Source organism: Lissotriton helveticus, chromosome 3_1 (genome assembly GCF_964261635.1).
Source record: "Lissotriton helveticus chromosome 3_1, aLisHel1.1, whole genome shotgun sequence".
Classification (NCBI taxonomy): Eukaryota; Metazoa; Chordata; class Amphibia; order Caudata; family Salamandridae; genus Lissotriton; species Lissotriton helveticus.
In genome coordinates this window covers 774,842,471-774,865,515 of record NC_136061.1, presented here as the reverse complement: position 1 = coordinate 774,865,515, position 23,045 = coordinate 774,842,471, and the positions used below count along the sequence as shown (strand labels likewise).

Below are 23,045 nucleotides of genomic sequence, written 5' to 3'. Positions count from 1 at the left end.
AGTGTGCAGCCCGGCAGGAATTTTCCAGAATTGCCAGCCAGGTCATGTATGATTCAGCAGTTAGCACACGCACCATAAAGTAAAAAGTAGGACCTTTAGTTACGGAAGATGAAGTAGAACTGGAGCAATACTATTTCACAGGTGAGAAACACACACTCAATATGCTGTAAAATTCCTCCCAAAATGCACGGTTGTAAATGCAGTTCACTCAGCTCTCTTTATTCACACTCCAGTTGCTTTGGCAGTCATGTACCAAAGGCCAGGAGGTTGTACCCGAACACAGTTTGTATTTAAACATTTCCCAAAATAAGTTTAGCTCGAAATGTTATTAATCTCCCAGATGCAAGTTAGACTGCTTTGAGGTGAGGTAATCATTGAGAAGGAAAAGGGTTTAATAAAAGGCGATCGGATCAGTACTCCCCAGGAAACAGCACCGGTACTTGGTATCTCTACTGCTCGCAGCTGGTGTGCGCAAGTTAAAATAGCAGCATCTTGCCTTGCGCCCGCTATTAGCACTTCAAGAAAGTAGCATAATATTCATTTGCAAAGCAAGAAGGCGACTGAGCAGATACATCTGCAAAACTGCTGTGACGAACAGGCTAGAGGTAAGCAGCTGGGGAACAAACACTCAGCATCTGTACTGGAAGGACAGGCCTATCCTCGGCATCACGGAGCACCACAACAGAGCTAGTTTGCAATGCTATGTAGCTGCTGATAACAGTGACGGTAATTATTCGTGGTGCCATTGTAATTATCTTCAGTATTAGCATAGAGCAGAATGGTAAAAATGTTGAATACTTTAACACAATATTCCAGTAAATTTTAGATCTGAGCTGAACAGGCTAGAGGTAAGCAGCTGGGGAACAAACACTCAGAATCTGTACTGGAAGGACAGGCCTATCCTCGGCATCACGGAGCACCACAACAGAGCTAGTTTGCAATGCTATGTAGCTGCTGATAACAGTGACGGTAATTATTCGTGGTGCCATTGTAATTATCTTCAGTATTAGCATAGAGCAGAATGGTAAAAATGTCGAATACTTTAACACAATATTCCAGTAAATTTTAGATCTGAGCTGCATTACCCTCAACTCTTAAATGAAGATCTATTTTTATACGTAAAATGAATACTGGAAAGAAACTCAAAAAACCAGTGCACTTGAAAGCAAGAACATTTGTCACACATGCTTCTACGGCCTGCACAAAATATGGAGCCGTCTGTCTGACTCACATCTATATTTACGCACCATATTCTGGCCCAGTCGCAGCACTAGGCGATTTGAAACGAGTTAGAATACCTGCAGGAACCATCGGTAACAATAAATCTAGAATCCCATGATTCATTTATATAAAAGTTTTCCTCATAACCACATCCAAAGGTCCCTGGAGAACTTCAGCTACAGAAAATTGACTTGGGCATATCACGCCTTCCACAGAAGCCAACCCTTTCCCATTATTACATATGTTTGCCCGTGTGCTCCTGACACACCCTTCCCTTCCCTCCACTTAACTTGTGTCCAAGGCGCACTTGCTCCGCGAGCCATCGGCCGCCCGAAATCCTGCCCCCGTGGAGCACCGCCGTTTCGCCATTCCTCGTCTATTTGTGGGTCCACGACCGCCAAGGGACATCCTCCTTTCGTGCGTAGGAACCTGGACAGTGAAATAATCAATGCGCCCGACACTCAGCTCCCGCGATCGAACGATGCGGCGGGGGCTGGCTCAGCGCGGCCCCGGACGTCGAAAGCCTGCAACAAAGAGCACAAGGTCAAAAGCTCCGGCGCTGAGTCTCGATCCGCCAAGGATCCCAGAATACCGCTCTCTCCCGCCTGTGGTCGAGTTCCTGAAAAATAAAAGGCAAATAGTTAATAAACAAAGAAGCCCCGAGCGCGGGGCACACCGTTACGGCGAGGGAGCGTCCAGGGACAAGGGGGTCTCCTGGGCGCTCCCTATCTCTTTATTCTCGAGGGGCCAGGTGGCCCCTCCTATCGCCCGCCCCCCCTGACCCGGACCCACTTCCCAGGATCCGTGTCAGGGAGGCCGCCAGCCAATCGGCGGTGAGCCGCGCCCCCCAGGGCACGCCCCCACCGCCGAATGGCGACAAAGGAGAGAGTGGGGGCGACGGTCGCCGCGCCGCCATGCGTGCGGGGGGGCCGAGGGCCCCCCCTTTTCATGTGGATTAAAACTAGCTCGGAAGTGTCACTGTGCCTATACTTTATTCCTGCCAGGATTAAAAACATGAAGGATGGTGGTGATTGGGAGTTGTAATGTGCTCCTAACTGCCATGTTGTTGACATGTTTCAGCCGTATGTCTATGCCCCTCGATTGGGGTCGCGCCGGCCTTCTTCAGGACTCTGCCGGTCCCAGAATATCTGTGTATCTCCCTCACCTCATATTGAGATAAGGGGGTGTCAGAACCACTAGTTCTGGTCCCGGGGTATTCCCTCGAATTTACCCCTAAACCATTTTAAAAATGGCGAGAGGGAAGGAGAGACCCCCTGTAGTCATACTTACATCAAGGGTGGTGCTGCTCCCATCAACTGCTTGCCTGCTCCTGCCATGTAGGTTTAACATGGCGTAGGGGTAAACTTGTACATCCAGGGGGTGCATGCTGTGCCCCCCCTGTGTGCATGCACCCAAGCTCAGCACAGCATGCACTTCACCAGTCCATGCCATGCAGGATTTGCCTTTGATGTTCCATTGTGGGACAGCCACAAGGCTTTGGCGGTCTTGAAGTGGCCCGCTCCAAGACCCCCAAAGTCGTAATTAGGCCTCTGTGTTTACACCGTTCTCCATCTTGAATCATTGTTGTAGTATACCATGTGATGTTTGGTATTACTGTTGCTTGTTCTAAATAAAGAAATGCAAGTCAGTCTATTGAATAAAGAATGTTCCTAGAGATCTTTCCCATACTGTGCTTAACTAAGAATGGTCTAACTATCTTAGACAGTCTGTGTACAATGTATCACCTAGTAAGCTTAAATAAACTGTGAGAATGCAAGCATCGGATGTAATACTACTATGGGAGAATCCTTTAATGTATTTGGTAATATAATGTTTCCTCTAGCTTCTTCATAATTGGTGCATCCCCTGAGTACCATGTACATGTGTGGAATATATAAAAGTCTTTGACTAAAGTCCTATGAAAGGATGTGCATTTCTCTATACCACAGAGCCCCCTTCTTCTCACCCTTAGAAGACAAATCAATGCCAGATTTTATGTAGAACGTTACAGAGTTCTCATACTTGTGAATACATGGCTTTGCTGCTATACGTATTGATGGCTTAACTCATGTATTTTGCCTATTAACTTCTGATATAAAAATTCAAGTTATGACTGTCATTCTTATTAGAACGTTCCAGTATTGATTTTGAACTTGATCACAAATGTATTGTTCAGTGGTCCAATCAAGGAGCACCAAAGTCCGTATCAGGACTACACCACTTCCGGTTCTAATCATTGGTGTGCTTATAGCATGATTATTTAAGATACATTGTGTGCCTAAGATCTGGTAGCAGAAATGATGGTTCCAATTAAATCTGAGTAGGATTTGAGAAACTAATTTGTTATAGAACTTAGTAATGCACCGAGTCCAAAATGACCCATTCCCGACCTGCTCCTGGTTCTCTGAGATGAGGTGGCTGAAGAAGGAAGACTTGAGTATCAATAGGGATTTGCCCACATGTGAAAATTAATAAGTTGCGGAGCATTGTATGTTGAGAGTTGTATTGAAATGCAGTGGATGAATTTTCAGGGCAATTATTATGTGGCTGTTATTTTTGTATCTGTAGGAGTGATAGTTCTTGCATTCTTAATGACATTCTTTCATTTTAAAAAGTTGGCAAATGTATGAGTTGGTAATGAGACACAATATTGAGTTGTAAGTATCGACTGGCAGAAATATCGAGTCTCAAATATCATGAGGGAGAAATATCGTCAGAAAGACTATCATGGTCAAGAATTTCGACTTAAGGTAACTAATATTGATTTACAAAAATATCGAAGTGTTTTATATCATTTGCACAAATATCAGTCTTTTTATTGTTATTTATTTTAGTATATATTTTAAATGTATGTGATGTATTTTTTTGTATAATTTTTTTTATATTTTTTAATATATGGGTTACATTTTTAGTAGTTATTAAAAATAGTTATTGGAATTTTGTGTTTTTTAGTTCCATAGCAGGTTATGAGTTGGTAGGGGAATAGGGTGGAAGTATCTTAATGATAATAAATGAAAGATGATTGTTTATTTATTAATATGTATTTAATTGAGATGTTATGTGTTAAATGAGTAAATACATTTAATATTAATTAGGTAATAATTAGTTGTTACGTAATATTAATTATTTAATTGGTAATTAATTATGGTAATTGTGTAACAAATTTTAGGTGTGTGGTTTGGAGTTTATTGGAGTAAAGGGTGGGAAGTTATTTTTTAATTGATGAATAAATAATTGGTTTTTAATTAATGTCAAATAATTAATTGTTTATTAATTATGGTAACTTTGTAATTAATTTTAGGTGTGTGTTTTGGGGTCTATAGCGGTAAAGGGTGACACTTAGGGCCCCAATAGGATGATGGGCGGATCGCCCCCGCCGGGCCGGCGGTAGTCCCCGCCGGGCCGGCAGGGGTGAACCGCCCACCATCCTTCCAGCAAAGACCCCCGCCATATTATTATGGCTAGGGGGTCTGTGGCGGACGGAAAGACCCCGCCGCTTTTACGCCCGGTCGACAAGTCGACCTGGCGGAAAAGTGTTCAATATGGTGGCGGTGTCTGTTAGACAAACAAGTGGGATTGTGTGGCACTCTAATTTAATTTTGGGTAGTTTGATTTTATAACAACTTGGGTGCTGATCGGTTTGCTCCCTCTGACCAGTGGGGAGTTGTCGAATAGATCAAGGTTGGATGCTGTCAAGCTTGACAGAATAACCAATCGCACTCCTTATCGCACTTGTCTGTTAGACACCACCAGCCATATTAGTATGTATACTGGGACATGCCATTCCGTGGCGGCATGCGAAGTCTGCCTGCGGGGGCCCGTTGCGGGCGCCCAGGGACTCTGGGGAATGGGGGGTGCACATGGGGGGGACCTATGGTACCCCCCAGCAGTTCCATGCACAACATGGCAGGCAGCACGTGGTGCCTGCCATGTTGTGCATGGAAGTGCACAACATGTCTTGCTGGCATTGTGGCCGGCGGTGCTGAGTACACCACCCGCCGCAATGTCAGGAATGCAGGATGCGCCCCCCCAGTGTGGCGGGCACATCCTAATCTTTGCAACCGGACCCCCCACACCTATGGCGGGTGGTCCCATTCCACGGGAGGATGGCGGGCGGATTCTAATGACCCCCTTAGTTTATTAAAAAAAGTTTTAGTAATTTGTTGTTAATTGTTATTAATTATTTTAATTATGGTAATTAATAATTGCAGGTGTGTGTTGTGGGGTTTATAGGGGCAAAGGGTGGGAAGTAATTTGTGTTTAATTCATTAATATATAATTGTTAATTAATGTTAATTGTTGGATATTTACTCTGGGTAGTTGTTTAGATTTGTTTTATTTTTTTTTTATTTTTAAAGGGCTAAAGGGTGGGTATTAAATACATTTTACCTACTTTATAATTAGTTGTTCAAAAGTTATAGTTTGTAATTTTAAAATAAGTTTTAATAGTGTCATTTATTATTTTACAGTTCAATTTAAGTATGTGTTGTGGGAATTATAGGGTTAAAGTGTGGGTTGTTAACTCATTTTTATTACTTATTTTTGTAATAATAATATTTTTAACTGTTATTAATTATGCTAATTATGAAAGTATATTTGTTTTCAAAATGTAGAAGTGTATTGTGATTTGTGTGGTGTTATAGGGTGGGAAATAAAATAAAAACATTTATGTAATAAGGTTTTTGCTTGTAAATATTTTCTAGTTTAAAATATTTTTATTTTAATTTATCTAATATTTGTAGGTATTTGTTGCATGTAGTTGATAGTATAGTCTGTTTTCTTTTTATATATTAAATATATCGGTATTTTTATTTTTAACATAATTATCTATTTATTTACTTATTTATTCCTTTTTATAATATTATTTTTAGATTTTTAAATATTTATTTTGATTTGATTTTTTAATTGACTGGAGTGTGAATAGTAATTTTATCACTGGAGTTGGAATAATAAATTGAATCCCTCCACTATCCAACACTTACCCTACTGTTGCACTCAGTGGACTGGGAAAAGTAATTTTTACCCCTAGACTATCCAACACTTTCCCTACTGTTGTACTCATTGGAGTGGGAATTGTACATTTTACCCCTCCGCTATCCAACACTTTACCAACTGTTGCACTCAGTGATGTTGGAATCATAAATGTATTCCCTGCGCTATCCACACTTTCCCCACTGTTGCACTCACTGGAGTGGAAATAGTAATTTTTACCCCTCCACTATCCAATAATTTCCCTACTGTTGCACTCAATGGAGTGGGAATTGTACATTTTACCCTTCTGCTATCTAACACTTTCCCTAATGTTGCAATGACTGAAGTTCGAACAGTATATTTTATCCCTCCGCTTGCCAACACTTGCCCTACTGTTGCACTCATTGGAATAGGAAAAACATTTTTAGCCTTTTGCTATTCAACACTTTTCCTACTGTTGTAGTTATTGGAGTGGGAGAAATCATTTTTACCTCTCCTCTATCTATCACTTTCCATACTTTTGCACATTGCATATTTTTAAAAAGTTTAATGTTTTAATTTATTATAGAATGTTTTTTCTTATACTTTAAATTATTGATATACATATATATTTTTTTAATATAATTTAAAAGTCTTAAAATACATTTAAAAATTAACGTATTAATTGTTTTAAAGCATAAGCTATTATGTTTGTGTGTTTATATTTTTATAATTAAGCTTATTTGTTATATTTTGTTAAAATGTATGTTAAATTTATTTTATTTTATTAAAATGTATTTTTATATTCAATGTAATTAATGTATATTATTTTATTTTTTAGATGAATAAATTGATGTTTTGTACATCTATATTTTTGTACGATATTTTTTAGTCAATATTTGTGTACCTACCTTTTTAAGTATAGGGATTTGATATTGTTGTAGTCAATATTTCTTCAGGGCTGGTGGAGGCCATTGGCCTGCTGCGATAGGGTGACCTTTGACAGAGATGCACTGGTATTGGTGGACAGATTATGAACCCATTAGCATGGAGTAAGTGAGCAATTGGAACAGAGACTGGTTGAGAGCTTGCCAGAATGGGAACTCTCTTGTCGAAGAAGGGGAAAGATGCCAATAGGGACGCGAAGTTGCCTCCCAGAATATACACCAACTAAGGGGATGGTGTTCAAGAAAGGGTTACATAGGTGCATGTGGCTTAGCTAATGGCACAAATGTACATCCAAGTTTGGGGAATTGCAATTGCCACTGAACTACACTTTCCATATCCCTCTAATAGAAAATTTAAGACAACTAAAAGCCTTAAATCTTTGGGAGTACATGGCAAGGAAAAGGAAGAAATCTGAATACAAAATGCACACTAGGGCTCATACATGGAGGAGTGCGCAAGAGGAGGAAGCCAGAGTATAGGAAGGGAGGAAGTAATTGACACTTTGAGATCTATCCTCTGATAGAAAGCAAAGAGAAGGAGAAAGAGAACCTAAATGGAGAGTGTGACATGGAAGAGGATTGCATGGTTCCATGTCCTGGCTCTCTCCTCCTGATCATATACCAAAAAACACACATGTTGATGACTTTAACTCGTATCCCAAGGATACTGAGGGGGCAGGACTCAACCCATGTCCTAAGAGGAGGAACTTGTGTTTGACTATGTGAGGCAACCCAGAGGATGCGCAGTCATCAGGAGAGGCACAATCAGGAGAGACACTTCCAGAGGAACTTATGGAAGATGCCGAAGTGCTGTAGGAGAAACAAGTACCAGCTGCCTTTACGGTACAATCAAAGGATGCCACCTGGCTTATTTGACACGGAGGAAACGTGGACCACAACCCAAAGAAGCAAGCTGAGGAGTCGGGGAAGGGAGTGAATGCAGGTGTACTACCAGTCCCAGCTAAGAAGTTTGAGGGGCGTGTCTAACTCAGGTATGTGCGAGAACTGGGGTTGGGGTGGGAGGGAGCGAACTGCACGGGGCACCACTAAGGATCTGAAAAGGGGGTGAACCGTATGCACTACTATGACCACAACCACCCAGAGCACTTGATTAAAAGGATACAAATGAGAGGATGTTTTCTTTCTGAGCAAGTGTTGTTAAGCATGTGTTGTTGAGCGCTTATTCCCCAGAAACCCCTGCACTGATGTTGGTACAGACAGGTGGAGGAATCAAAGCATATTAGTTTATAGCGGACTTACCTGCACTGTTCTCCTTTAAACAGATGCTACCACAGGGGAGGACTCCTGGCATGGGACCTAGAAAGCTGAGAATAGAAAATAATTATTAATCCAGAGTTTCTGTACAGCATCATCTGTTAAAAAAACTGTGTGCACTACAACTAAGTACTGTCATGCAGTGAATCTAATCTAAGACATTGTTAGCATCCAAATTACAGACAGAGAGGCAGCAACAGAATAAGCCTGCCTGCATACAATGGAGAAGCTGCTGCACGTAGTGCCACAGCCCCGGCAGTAACTGAGAACAAGACAGTGGCAGAATCCCATATCGAAGATTGCACACCTCAAAGCTGTACAGAGTCTGCTGTCTCACCCCCTCTTCAGACATATCCCCAAGCCTGGAGCAGTAAGCACATTGACTTTGCTGAGTACCTTAATTTCTCAACCTATCCCAAATATAACTCAGGATTCCGCACAAAAGTCTGGAGTAATGGCATTAGGGCCACGACAAGGAAAGAGCTTGGTCAGCAATATGATAGGAGGTAAGACAACTGGCATAGCCTGACCAGTTAGCTTGCAAAGCATTGGGAAAATACCATAGAGACTTGACGTTGTCCAGTTGAAAACCAAATTTAGCTGATTCGGTGCTCATGACAGCTCCACATTGTCACGAGCCACGAGCGGCGTGTCCTCATGATGGCGTGGAGCCGTCATGCCACCACCGCTCCTCCCACACGGCACTAATTCCCCGCCTTTGCGGGCGATTTAGTGAGTGGGCGGGGTCATCATGGCTCCATGCTGTCATAAGCACACGCCCCGTGACTAATGATGGAGTGGAGCCGTCATAAGTACAGGAGCGCCATGCCCACCCCCTAACCCAGCCTGTGTCGGAATTTGCGCTGTGGCAAAAAGGTTAGAACAATTGTTATGGGCAACGTGGGTATGTACTTCCTAGAGCATTACAGTGAGAGTGCGTTGCTCTACATGTGCTAGGAAGCAGCAAGGGTGCCAAGAGAGGTGCATGAGGGGATGGGACAGGTGGTGGATGAATGTGGAATTGACATAACTCAGCAAATGAAATTGCAGAAGAATCCGTGGATGACAATGAGTGAGAAAGAGTTAGAACTGTTAAAGCTGAGAGGCGTGAGAACTCATGTGAGGGAATTGGTTGAGAACATTAGGGAGTTCCCTAAACTCAATGCAGATGCAGGGAGGGACTCAATGTTACCAGCTGAGCCATGGAGTACCCAAAAATATGATGAGGATTCATAATGGCCTGCTCCCCATAATATTTGGGATCTCTACCGATTTTGAGCTGGGTGTCTTTTGCAAAGGAAACGATGTTGAGTCCGTGGTTCGTGACTACGGCTGCGAGCGGGCCATGTAGACGATGAAGAGGGTGGGACTCAGGTAGGAGCCCAGGGGGACACTACAACCAATCTCTTTGGGTTCTGAGAGGAACAGTGGTAGTCTGACTCAATATGTTCTACTGGTGAGGAAGAAATGGATCCAGTCCAGTGCTTTGTCATGGGTACCAACATCATGGAGTCTTGTGCTTAGGGTGCGTTGGGAGACGGTGTCGAAGGTGGCTGAGAGGTCAAGGAGGGTAAGAGGTGCTGTTTCTCCCTGGTTGAGGAGGGAGCGGATGTCATCAGTGGCAGCAAGGAGGGTGGTCTTGGAGCTATGGTTGTTTCATAAGCCAGATTGAGAGGAGTCAAGGACATAGTTGGCTTCAATCAACTCAGAGAGTTGGGCGTTGATGGCCTTCTCTGTGATCTTGGCTAGGAAGGGGAGCAGGGAGATGAATCTGGAATTCTTGAGGTCTGTCAGGTGGGCAGATGGTTTCTTCAGCAGGGGATTGATCTCAGCATGTTTTTCAATCATTGGGGAAGGTGGCTGTCTCGATGGAGCAGTTGATGGTGTGGGGTAAATCAGGGGCGATGGGTGAGGCGGTGTACGGTGGGTTTGGTGAAGGCAAAATAAACACAGTGGTGGGCAGTCCAGAGTAGTGCGGAGGTGTGGCTGTAAGTGAGGTTTTTTCTGGGTCGAGATTGTGTCCTGCTGCATGGGTCAGAGAAGTGACTAGCTGCCTTAGTCTGATGTTGGCGAGGCTCTCCAGAAGGGATGCAGAGTTCTAGTCATTGGGTTGCCCAGGTGGAAGTTGAGGTCGGCAAGTAGGATGTAATCAGTAAATGCGAGAGCCCCAAGTCAATGAAGGTGTCACTAAAGGGCAGGCAGGGACTAGAAGTCTGTAGAGGATGGTGCTGCTTAGGGTGTGTTGGGTTTGGTCTGGATCTGGAAGGGGAGATGTTCCATGGTTGTCATTGGGTTGTCTGAGTGTGTGGTCAGGCAGAGGGAGTTCCTGTGAATGATGATGATGCCTCCTCCTGGTCGACCAGTGTGGTCTATGCAGATGATTTTATAGCTGTCGGGATGGAGGTGGCGATATTCAGGCCCGAGCTGGGGTTTGTCCAGTTTTCCGTGAGGAGACGAGGGAGACGGCATCAAGAGGTCCCAGATTTCCGTGGCATGTTTGTGGAGGGAGCGCTTGTTGAGGAGGATGCCGCAGAGCCTGTCAGGTGCACTGTGGGTCGTCTGAGCTGCGGGAGGAGCTGGACCTTCAGTTTCAGCAGGTAAAAGGTCCTTAGGTGTTTTTCGGCGAAGCGAGGTGGTAGGGAGCTTGGCGTCCGGTGCTGGAGACGAGAAGGGTGCTAGCATCATTTTGGCAAAAGGTCCAAGAACCAGGGTCATGTCATTAACATGCCATTGTCGATTTGTCAGATGATACATTTCAGCAGGTCAAACCTCTCAATACTTACCTGATGAAAATGGTCAAGCAAAGTCCATTGCATCTCACAACTGTTGTATCGATATTCATTGGGTGTGATAAATAACACAGCAATAACTAAGGGCTCCTAATCAAGGCCTTAGAGTATGTGCCGTCATCATTAGCAGATGTCACATTCTTTTTGCAGCAGCACATTCTCTATCATTTAGCAACAGTGCCAATAGCTCTTACAAAGAGGGTAGTAATGATCAAATATAAACTAGCAGAAATCAAGGTCTTTTTATCAACAGGGCAAAGGTAAAACACGGTACTGCCTATGAAGCTAGATAGGAGCATACATGGTTTGCTGCTTGAATTGCATTTTATATGAGTTGTAGGAGAACCAGGGCCCCTATTACAGATAGGGTGCATTTTCCATGTTTGCGCCCCAGGGCACCTTAAAGCTGTTGCACCAGGTGCAAACATGGAAAGTGGTCCCAATCAGGATGAATGTGCTGGCCTCGAGGCAGCCATGAATTCACTCTTCCCCCTGGGCAGCGCATTCAAGGGAAATACAGAGCAGCTGTTTTAAAGCCCTTGACCCGGTCAGGTGACCCTTGACCCGGTAACTCCACTACTGCACGGCCCCCGTGTGCCCGGATTCTGCTGCCGCTGCCTGCTTGGCCCTCTTGCTGCCGCCTCTCCTTAGGGTCCCTGCTCTCCAGGCTTGCCCTCGCTCTCCAGGCTTGCCCAGGCTTGTCCTCGCTCTCCAGGCTTGCCCAGGCTTGCCCTCGCTCTCCCCCGCTCCGCTTTCCCGCTCTTTCCAACCCCCCTCTGCTCCCCGCCGCTGCACTCCTGTGGCCCCTCCCCCTTCTCCTGTCTCCCGCTCCCCATTCGCCACCCCGCTCCCGCCTCCCAGCTGCTCCTCCCTTTCACTTGGACATAAATGGCGGGGACAGCGCGTACGCATAGCGGGTGCGCCGAAGGCGCGCCAAAGGCAAGCACGTCCACGCCTGTCATGCCTGGACCACGCCCAGTGCCAGAACCCCTGGACCCCGCCAGAGCCAGCCAACCCAAATGAGCTACGACGCCACCACCCTCCACGCACTCAACACCGGCCGACATCCAGCCTGCTACCAAACCACCCCGAAACGCACCCACGGAGCCTTCACCTGCCACGCCTGCTACTTCACCTGCACTCGGTCCTGCACCGCGCCAGCCAAAACAGCCGCCAACAACAACCACCTCAAGTGCATCCTGCTCAACACCCGCTCCATCCACAGGCACGCCGTCGAAATATGGAACCTCCTGGACAAAACGGCACCAGACGTCGCCTTCTTCACGGAAACCTGGATGAACGCCTCCTCAGCCCCCGACATCGCCATTGCCATCCCGGACAGCTACAAGATTTTTCAGAGGGACCGCGTCAACCAGACCGGAGGTGGCATCGCCATCGCCCACAGAAGCACTATCCGCATCACAACCAACACTGACGACACACTCGCCACCGCAGAGCACCTGCACTTCCAGATTCACACCGACCACCAGACCACCCTCAGAGGAACCCTCATCTACAGACCCCCGGGACCACGCTCACACTTCAGCGAGGCCATCGCAGACTTCATCAGCCCGCTCGCCCTCGCCTCCCCCGACTACATCCTCCTAGGAGACCTCAACTTCCACCTGGAGAACGACCAGGACAACAACACCACCGCCCTACTAGACAACCTCGATAACCTCGGATTCAAGCAACTGGTCAGCACCCCCACCCATTACGCCGGCCACACGCTCGACCCCGTCTTCTCCTCCAGCAACCACATCTCCTTCAGCCACACCACCGAGCTCCACTGGACCGACCACAGCTGCGTAAACTTTAACTTCAAGAAAACAACGACCCACCACCGCCCTCAACAAACCCCCTGAAGATGCTGGAGCAAGATCACCACCGACCGACTCACCACCTCCTTGAGCCTAAATGTAAATGTAAATGTAAATGTAGTGTATTTTGGAAAGCGCACAGCTGCCCCAACGGGGCGTCCCGGCGCTGTATAACGCTGTGGAACTCTTCCTGGCTCTCCCTGTGAGAAGCCCCTCCTGGGCAACCCCAAGGTGAAGTCAGGCATCCCAGTGTTTTAGGGGCCATTGTGGAGATTAAGCAAGCTATTGCCCAGAGTTGCAGCATGGGACCCATGATTAGAGTAGGCGCAGAGGCGAGAATTATCGAGTCCGCGGACATTGAGCTCAAGACCCTGCCGCGTCAGGACTTGAACCCTGGTCCCGGGCCTGAACTCTGCTTCAGAGTCTGCCGCTCTAACCAGTGAGCCACACTTCTCCACCTAAACCCTCCCACCAACACCACGGACCCCAACGAAGGAGCCCGCAACCTCACACAGTGGATCACCGACTGCGCCGACACCCTTGCTCCTCTGAAAAACCCTCCCAGCAACCTCAACAGCAAGAAAGCCGCGTGGTTCACCAACGATCTCAAGAAATCCTGCCGTGACCTCGAGAAAGCCTGGCGCCACAACCAGTCAACGAAAAACATGACAGCCCTCAAGAACGCCACCCGCAACCACCACCAGCTGATCCGCACCACCAAAAGGTCATCCTTCAGAGAACGACTGGACAACAACACCCACAACAGCAAGGAACTCTTCAACGTCGTGAAAGAGCTCTCCAACCCCAACGCCAGCAACAACGACATCACGCCTTCTCAAGACCTCTGCAACTCTCTGGAAACCTTTTTTCACCGTAAGATCGTCGACATACACGACAGCTTCGGCGCTCAGAACTATTACCCCACCACCAAACCTACACCCCCCACCACCACCCTGTTCCCCTGGACTCAGGTCAGCACGGAAGATACCACCCACACGATGAACACCATCCACTCGGGCTCCCCAGCCAATCCCAGCCCACACCACATCTTCAACAAGGCCGACTCCATCATCGCACCCAAACTTCGGGACCCAAACTTCGGGACATCATCAAACACTCCTTCATATCCGCCACCTTCCCGGAGAGCTGGAAGATCAGCGCCCTCCTGAAGAAACCCACCGCAGACCCCTCAGACCTCAAGAAATTCTGCCCCATCTCACTCCTCTCCTTCCCTGCAAAAGTCATCAAGAAAACCGTCAACAAACAGCCTTCCTGGAGACGAACGGCTCCCTCGACCCATCGCAGTCCGGATTCCGAGTGAACCACAGCAACGAGACCGCCCTCATCGCAGTCACCGACGACATCTGGACCCTGCTGTACAACGGAGAAACTGCCGCCCTCATCCTGCTCGAACTTACGGCCGCGTTCGACACGGTCTGCCACCGCACCCCGACAACCTGCCTCCGCCACGCCGGGATCCAAGGAAAGGCCCTGGATGGATCACCTCCTTCTTCTCCGACAGAACCCAAAGAGTCCGTCTCCCGCCCTTCCTCGCAGAAGCCACCAAGATCCTCTGCGGCGTACCTCAAGGCTCCTCGCTCAGCCCCACCCTCTTCAACGTCTTCATGAGCCCCCTCGCAGCCATCGCACTTAAGCACAACCTCAACATCATCTCCTATGCTGACGATACCCAACTGATCCTCTCCCTCACCACCTACCCCACGTCCGCCAGAGCCAACTTCCAGGACGGAATGAAAGACATCGCAGACTGGATGAAGCTCAGCCGCCTGAAACTGAACTCGGACAAGACGGAAGTCCTCATCCTCGGCCCATCCATCTCCGCCTGGGACGACTCCTGGTGGCCCCCTGCTCTGGGGACCCCACCCAAGCCCACGGACGACGCACACAACCTGGGCTTCATCCTTGACTCCTCCGTCACGATGGCCAGGCAAGTTAACGCCGTTACCTCCTCCTGCTTCAACACACTCCGCATGCTCTGTAAGATCTTCCGCTGGATCCCCACTGCAACCAGAAAAACGGTCACCCAGGCCCTCGTCACCAGCCGTCTGGACTACGGGAACGTCCTCTACGCTGGGACCACCGCCAAACTACAGAAAAAACTCCAGCGCATCCAGAACGCCTCAGCACGACTCGTCTTGGACATCCCCCGACACAGCCACATCTCCGCCCACCTGAGGGACCTGCACTGGCTCCCCGTCAGCAAGAGTATCACGTTCAGACTCTTCACCCACGCACACAAGGCTCTCCACGACTTGGGCCCCGAATACCTCAACAACCACCTCACGTTCTACACGCCAACCCGCCAGCTCCGCTCCGCCAGCCTCGCCCTCGCCACCGTCCCACGGATCTGCAGAACCACCACCGGAGGAAGATCTTTCACCTACCTGGCGGCCAAGACATGGAACACCCTCCCCACCCACCTAGGACTCACGCAGGACCATCTCTCCTTCAGGAAGCAACTCAAGACCTGGCTTTTCAAGCAGTAGCAGACCCCCACCCCCACCCCAGCGCCTTGAGACCCTAGCGGGTGAGTAGCGCGCTCTACAAATGTTCTTGATTGATTGATTGATTGATTGAAAGCTGCTCTGTGTTTCTCTGTGTAGGTGGCAACTGCCTGCACTTTTAAAAGGGACTAAAAGATCCCCTTGCAGGCAGGTGCAGTGAGTGAGTGCACCCACCTTTAAGAGGGTGTCCGGGGAGGTCCATTGGACCCCCTTTAATCCCTTTAGAGGGCTGCATTTAGAAGGTGCACTAAAAGTGCGCCATCTTTTTGTGGTACACATTCAGTGCGCCTTCTGTAGGCATTTTGTCCCTGTGCCCACATCTGTAATACAGCAGGGGCACAGAGGCAAAATGATTCCCTAATTTTGATGGGACCACGGCCCCATGCAAATGAGCGACACAGGCATTTGCGGCCCCTTCTGTAATACCAAATGCCCCAGAGGCACGGAAAGTGGGTGCAAATGCCTGTTGTACCCCAGGGCAATTGTGTGATACTGCCTCAGGCGTGTTGTACACTGTAATTTACGTCTTGTGTCCCAGGGTCTTAGATACTTGCACATTCCAATCAAATTTATTAAGCATTCACTTTGTAATACTCATCTTTCCAGAATGCATTGGTGTGTGGTTAAGGGTTACTCATCGGAATTATTTGGCATTCTTACATATAATGACACTCTGATCTACACATTATAAAACTAATATGGCATGCAAAACAACAAATACGCAGTCAATATGAAGGATTTAGGAGCTTCTGGGTCTGGGTTATTATGGCAAATGTTATTTTGTCACCTACACAGTGATGCACTATTATCAATATAACATTGGAGCCTGTTGGCATAGTTATCAAGAGGATTTAGAAAAACTTAGAAGACTTTAAATACCATTGCATAGCTTCAAATGTACTATTTTTTTGTTTTTCTTACCTAGGAGTAGTCATGAGAGCAGCCATGGGGTTACAATGTATTTCAATGGCTATATACATTTACCTTTTGTCCTAGTTTAGACAACACTGCAAAGCTTAAACTCAGTGCCATTATGTTTCTTGGGTATCTTAAGAAGCATGATAGAATATATCAGGATATATTCTCATTTCAATGCTGGTGCCTAGTGTACTAGGGCCTCCCACCTCCACTGCTGGTTGATGCAATACTGAACACAACATGGAGAGTTGGTTAGGTTCTACTGTACTTTAGAGAGTCAAAGAGTTACCTGGAAGTGGATGATAATCAATCGGGGAGTTAGTTTGGTTCTACTGTACTTCAGAAAGTAAAAGAGTAACTGGAAATTACGGGACACACTTTTGGGGGCACTGCGGACTACATTGCTGACAATCCCTGGTACCACCTGCAGGTTGGAGAGTGACAACAGAGTCGTTACAGGTGATTTAATTCCAGCGTACTGCCCGCAAATCTCATTTTTGGGGGCACAGTGGACTACATTTCCCAGCATTTCTGATACCACCTGGAGGCAGGGAGTGACAGCAACGACAGTGCCAGTGATTTAAACCTGATTTACTGCCCCACTTTTGGAGACACTGTGGACTACATTGGCCACAATCGCTGGAACCGCCTCGAGGCAGGGAAGTGAAAGCAACACTGGTAGTGCGGGTGATGTAAACCCTGATTACTGCCTGCGGCACCACAACACACTTTTGGGGGCACTGCAGACTACATTGCTCACAATCTCTGGTACTGTGATGTATTCCTATAGGTACTGTATCGATTCCCCTATTCCTGACCCAGGTTTGGTTAATAATTAACTAGCAGCCATCCAACGGTGCAGAAACCGTTATCTGATTAAGCCACACCACGGCACAGAAGCGCGTTATCTGATTAGGTCATAACGCATGCCATCTAATTAGACAAGCGATATTCCTCCAGCCCCTGATAAGGCATACGGAGTTCTCAAAACAAATCAAACCTACAGCGACCTGGGAAATTCCCATAGCCATTGTTTTGATTTCACCGAGAACTTCAGTAAAGAATGTGCGAACGAACCCGTTCATATGACATCCTTATTGACGTATATATGTCCATCCTTACGTCAATCTCTGCACCTTTCAGGTATAAATATTACCGACATTGCCTTAAGCAAACACATGCGGTGGTGACGAGATTGGAGCAGCGAGACGTGCCGAGGAGCCCAGCAGAGAGCGAAGCCCACAGCCGCTGCCCCGCCTTCCTGACGCGCTGAGAACGAGACGCTGCCTTTCTCCTGCTGAGAAATCCAGCTCCGGCGCTTCCAAGCAGCCCTCGCAGGCAGCTGGAATATCAAGACCTGGGATAAGAGATACCAGCCCTCCACCATTCTAGATCTCAGGTACAGAACTGAATAACCCCTTGCAGAGAATTCTCGAGTCAGTCCCTTGGCAAAACAAACTTAACTTAAACTGCTACTTATCTACTCCCGCCCACGTATTAGGCTTAGGTCAGGTACACTGGGGTAGGCGTGGTTAGAAGCACCAGTTGAGTACGATTAGTCAAATGTATATATGTATGTATCTATTTTATCCATTTTAAAGTATCATATGGCTCAGAAACCATATCAATGCTTTTACAGTATTATTTTATAATTCTGTCTTTACTGTATGCACTTTACTTAACTATAAGTATTGCAATAATAGCGATTCATTTCTCTTGTACGAGAAAAGAGACTGATCAATAAATAACATCTTTTTATTGAACACGCCCGTCTCTTCCTTTTCTCTACAATCTGGTGAAACTAAGAATGCACTGAACTGACTGAGTAAAATAAGTTGTCTTTTGTTTTCACACGACTCTAGAGATACACTCTTGATTAGGGGAGAGCAAAGTTGTCATGTTCTATGGTTGTCAGAAACTAAATCCTTTCTTGTCTATCCAGGGAGGTTAAAATCCTCCTTGCCTATTCGAGAAAGTTTCTAGTGAACTCTGAGCTAGCTGGCAAACACAAAACTTTAAGTCTAATATCGTCGGTAGAAGACCTAGTTAACCTCTGCCCTAGGTCTATACTATTGAAGATATTATTCCAATGCGCAGAGCCTATTGGGATAATAGGAACTACACTACATGGCGCCCAACCGTTTGGATAGGCGATAAAACTAACGCAAGACATTAGAGTAACTCAGTCGTGCTTTTTCACACAGAGCCCCTTTTTTCCCATAATACTCCAAAGACGTCTGGAGTGGGTGAAAGGTCACATCCGCCAAACCTTGCAGGAGGAGACTCCTATGTATGGTTCTTGGTTTACTCAACGTTGAAGGATACACTGTTCCAAAAATATTGTGCATCTAATCTTTGTTTCCATAGAAACCTGATCTGCAAATAAATAAAATAATCTTCTTGACAATAGTATGTCAGAAACTGAAGAAGAAAGGGAGACAGCTAGAATAGCAGCTGAACTCATAGCAGCTGACAATACTCTGCTGCAAAATGACCCGGATATAATACTCATCCCGGTCAACATAAGAAAATCTATAACCTTAAAACTTATAGAAAATGGACTGACACCAAGAGGTGGTACAGTCATATTCGTAATTGAGGCACACGAATATCGGCAGACAGAGGTATTCTATTCATGGATAAACTTTCCAGCAGCAAACGCTGTAACAAAGGACTTCCACTATTACAAAATAGAGGAACCTCCTAATGAGTACACTCCTTTCGAGGAGGTGGAAATACCACTCAAATTCCAAGAGCACCTGCTCTTGTTTCATGGCGCCCTAAAACATAATAATCACATCACCAGGCTCGGTCCACTAGGTAGACCAGGAGCAACGTGGCCGGTCCTAGCCGGATACACACCACATCCAGACATTGAAGAAATGCCTGCACCAGATCTTTTAGCACAGCTAAAAGAATTAATAAAAATACATAGACAATTAGTCCAATATGTAATGCGGACTTCAACAGTCCAACCAGCAATTAAAATTCCACAGCTGACCACTCATCAGGGGAACACAAATAAAATTACACCACAGAACATACAGTCCTGTCTAGGTAAGGTACCCGCAAAACGGGAACAAATTCCTTTCTGGCTAGCACAAAAAATCACTCAAATAGAGGCGGTGTTTCCAGATACCACCCCTGTTGAGAAACATAGGATTCTGACTATCTGTCTTCCAATGGGAATCGCACCACATGTGGAGGACTGTGACACTTGGGGAACAGTCTTTGCTTCCATTTACACAAAAACACATGGTGTACCATCCATGTCAGTAATACCAGATGTGCTAAAACAGATTCAAGATGAATACGGTCCAGAACCCGCTTTAACTCTCGGTATGAAATTACTGAAAGATTTCAAGCAGGTCTCGGCAATATTATTAGCCAACATAAAGGGAGAAGCAGCAAATGTGGCGATTCGCCAGAGGTTAAAAGAGACAAATATAGCAGACCAACCATTTGAAATTGCCAGAATCATAGAAAAATCCTATGAAGAACTAGGAAGAGATAGTTTGGGTGGAATACCAGTGAAACCCCAACTAGTTGAAAGTCCTGAAAAGGTATTTATTAAAAATAATTTAAACACTCAAAAAAAGAGCTGGGATGGAAACAAACAATCCAATCCTAAAGAAAAAAGATTCCATTCCAGAGGAAGGTCTCCCAGGCGGAGAGAAAGATCTCCTTATCAAGGATGCAAGTCTCCCCAAAGGGAGCCCTCTGTGAAAAAATACAACCTTAGAAATAGGGATAATATAAAAAAACCTGATAAATATCAAGATATTGATACACGTCCCTCTCAATCTTTTCAGACTTCCTCGCAGAAATCGGAAAGAAGAAGACGATCAGAACACAGGGAAGAGCACGACAAGTCCAAAGACAAAGAACCTGCTCATCTGAATAAAAAATTACAATTTCCAAAAAAGAAGGTAGCCAGTATTAAAGTAATCAACAATGCCGAGAATACTGAGGACACAGCTGAAAAACGGAGAATGGGCTCAGACAATGCTAGAAGGCGCAGCAGAAGTGAGCATAGCTCGCAAAGTCCTTATGAATCATCTGGAGACAGTGGACACGAATGAATACATTCAGGTGGAAACTGCAGATACCAGAGTTAGCAAACCTCATAAAATATATGAAATAACATTGCGTATAGAGGGGGATAAGACTAGAAAAATAAGGGGCCTATTTTGGGATAATCTCTCCAAGGGCTATGACATCCTTCTAGCTGAACGAGACTGGCCTCCAGAGTTTGTCAGGGAGTGCCCACATGGCGAAGAAATAATTATGCCTGCCTTCTCAAACCATATTCCAATTCATAAAAAATATACACTTGCAAGAAAGTGGGCAGTAGCTCAAGCCCCTGCCTTATATAAAAATCATGTGGGATGGGATGAGGACTCTCCTCCTCACAAAATCCAGTTAAAATCACAACCTACTGCACAGAGGCAGTACCCGATTAAGCAAGAAGCTAAAAAAAAAAGGGAAAAGAGATCCTAAATCAACTTGAATACCAGGGGGTGATTGAAACTTGCACCTCACAAATGAACAACCCTTTGTTTCCTGTCTCCAAGCCAGACAATTCATATCGTCTTGTTTTGGACTACAGACACCTTAACTCATGTTGCAAAACATTTGCAGTACAAAACTCGCATAGTGCTGCACTAATGAATAACATGGTGCGCAGAAAATACAAAACCACATTAGACATTTCTAATGGATTCTTTTGTCAAAATATAGCACCAGAGAGCAGATATTTGACGGCGTTCTCAATAAATAGCACGCAAAAAAAATTCTGTCGTTTGCCCCAGGGGTTCAAGAACAGCCCAGGATTATTCTCAGCGAGAGTAACAGAATTACTACAAACATATGATGACGAGGCATTATCTTATGTCGACGACATCTATCTAACAGATGATGACTTGGATACTCACTTGAAAAGAGTGAACACCATAATACTTGGGTTCGCAGCAGAGGGTTACAAATTCAACTTTAAAAAGTCAAGAATTGCCCATCTAACAGTCCTGTTTTCAGGATATGAACTATCAAGTGAAGGCAAAAGCCTGGCTGACAATTTCCTAGAGAAATGTGCTGTAATCCAAGCACCTAGAACACTGAAAAACCTACAATCAATTCTAGGCTTCCTAAATTTCGGAAGAACTTACATTATAAATTATGCAGAGAGAATTAAACCTCTCTATGATCTAATAAAACCAGATTTTAAAAGAATCAATTGGACTCAAAAACACACAGAAATTTGAGATCTTTACAAACAGATATGTTAGTTAAAACAAAATTACAAACACGTGACAACACACGCAACCTTGTGATTCGAGTCATCCCAGGAAGATGCGGATTCACATACCTGACCTCTAATGAGGGAGAGAAGGTACCAATAGCATACAAATCACATTTGTACACAGAAGCTGAAAAAAGGTTCAGCATTAAGGAAAGCATTGTTCATGCGGTTCAAACAGCTGTAGCAATATATAGACGGTCATGCTCAACCCTCAGTTTGGGGAGAGCTGGCTTACAACGCCACATGCGAAATTGTAAAAGAAGTGTGGCGCGGAGGTAAATTAAGACCTCTACTTACAAAAACACACTCAGTGGAAAATAATACAGAACAGCAAACTGAAATAATAGCATTAAAAATGGCGCTAGATAATGCCGATCGCGAATTCCTGACACTTATTGTGTGCGATTCGTATTACTGCGTCAAATCATACAATAACGACTTACAGAAATGGAATCATAACGGTTACAAAGATGACAGGTGCAACGATAAAGCAAAAAGTGCTTTGGGAACAAGTAGTTCTTTTACAGAAAGAACTACCAAAAACTCACGTGATACATTCAGTGAGTCATCAGCGTGATGGCGTTCACGTTGCAGGGAATTCATTGGCTGAGACAGCCACAGCGGTAGCAACTAAACCGGCCTCCGTAGCTACAAAAAAGCGTACAGTAAAACACATTGACGGTGAAACTGTGCTGGCGGTGAAAACGTCATCAAAAGGCGACTGCTCAGCGCTACCGATCAATTATCCACTCAATTATACATACATAATCGATGCAAACTCAGTCCCTTTTGCTCGAATCCCAGGAGTGGGGGATAGAGTAATTCCAAACACGGACAGGAGAGGCTTGTTAATAGCAGACGCACATATGGGTGAGGGTCTCAGACACCTTAAGCTAAAAGATTCTCTGGAAGAATTACAATCAGTGTACTGGTGGCCAGGCATGAGCCTGCATCATCACATTGTTGTAAAAAACTGCCCAGACTGTAACAGAGATCGCAGTGGCGAGCGAGGAGGACTATTGCCATGGCATTTTGCTCCAGATAAACAACAACAATAAGAAAGTACCCATCATGAAAAAAGCGTCATATTAACGTAAAAAGACTAATTTTCACTTATAATGTAGACCCCAGCGCTCGGCTGACGTCTGGACTGTTATAAAAAGATTTGCGAGTCTATAATGGCATATACGCTAGGAGCATGCTACGTTTTGACTAATATATTCCCTTTAGCCCTCAAGCTTATGGGGAAGCATGGCCAAATGAGCATTGCATAGCGGGACTCTTCTCACTTCCTTCCTGAG

General features: G+C 45.6%; 1 long non-coding RNA gene across 2 annotated transcripts in view; it reads right to left on the bottom strand.

Moving 5' to 3' along the window:
* LOC144824744 (uncharacterized) overlaps window positions 1–23,045 on the bottom strand; it is a 281,446-nt gene that overhangs the window by 146,575 nt on the left and 111,826 nt on the right. For both annotated transcript variants that reach the window (XR_013609093.1, XR_013609092.1), the window contains exon 3: window positions 8,379–8,443. This is a non-coding gene — a long non-coding RNA (uncharacterized LOC144824744). The remainder of the gene's footprint in view (window positions 1–8,378; window positions 8,444–23,045) is intronic.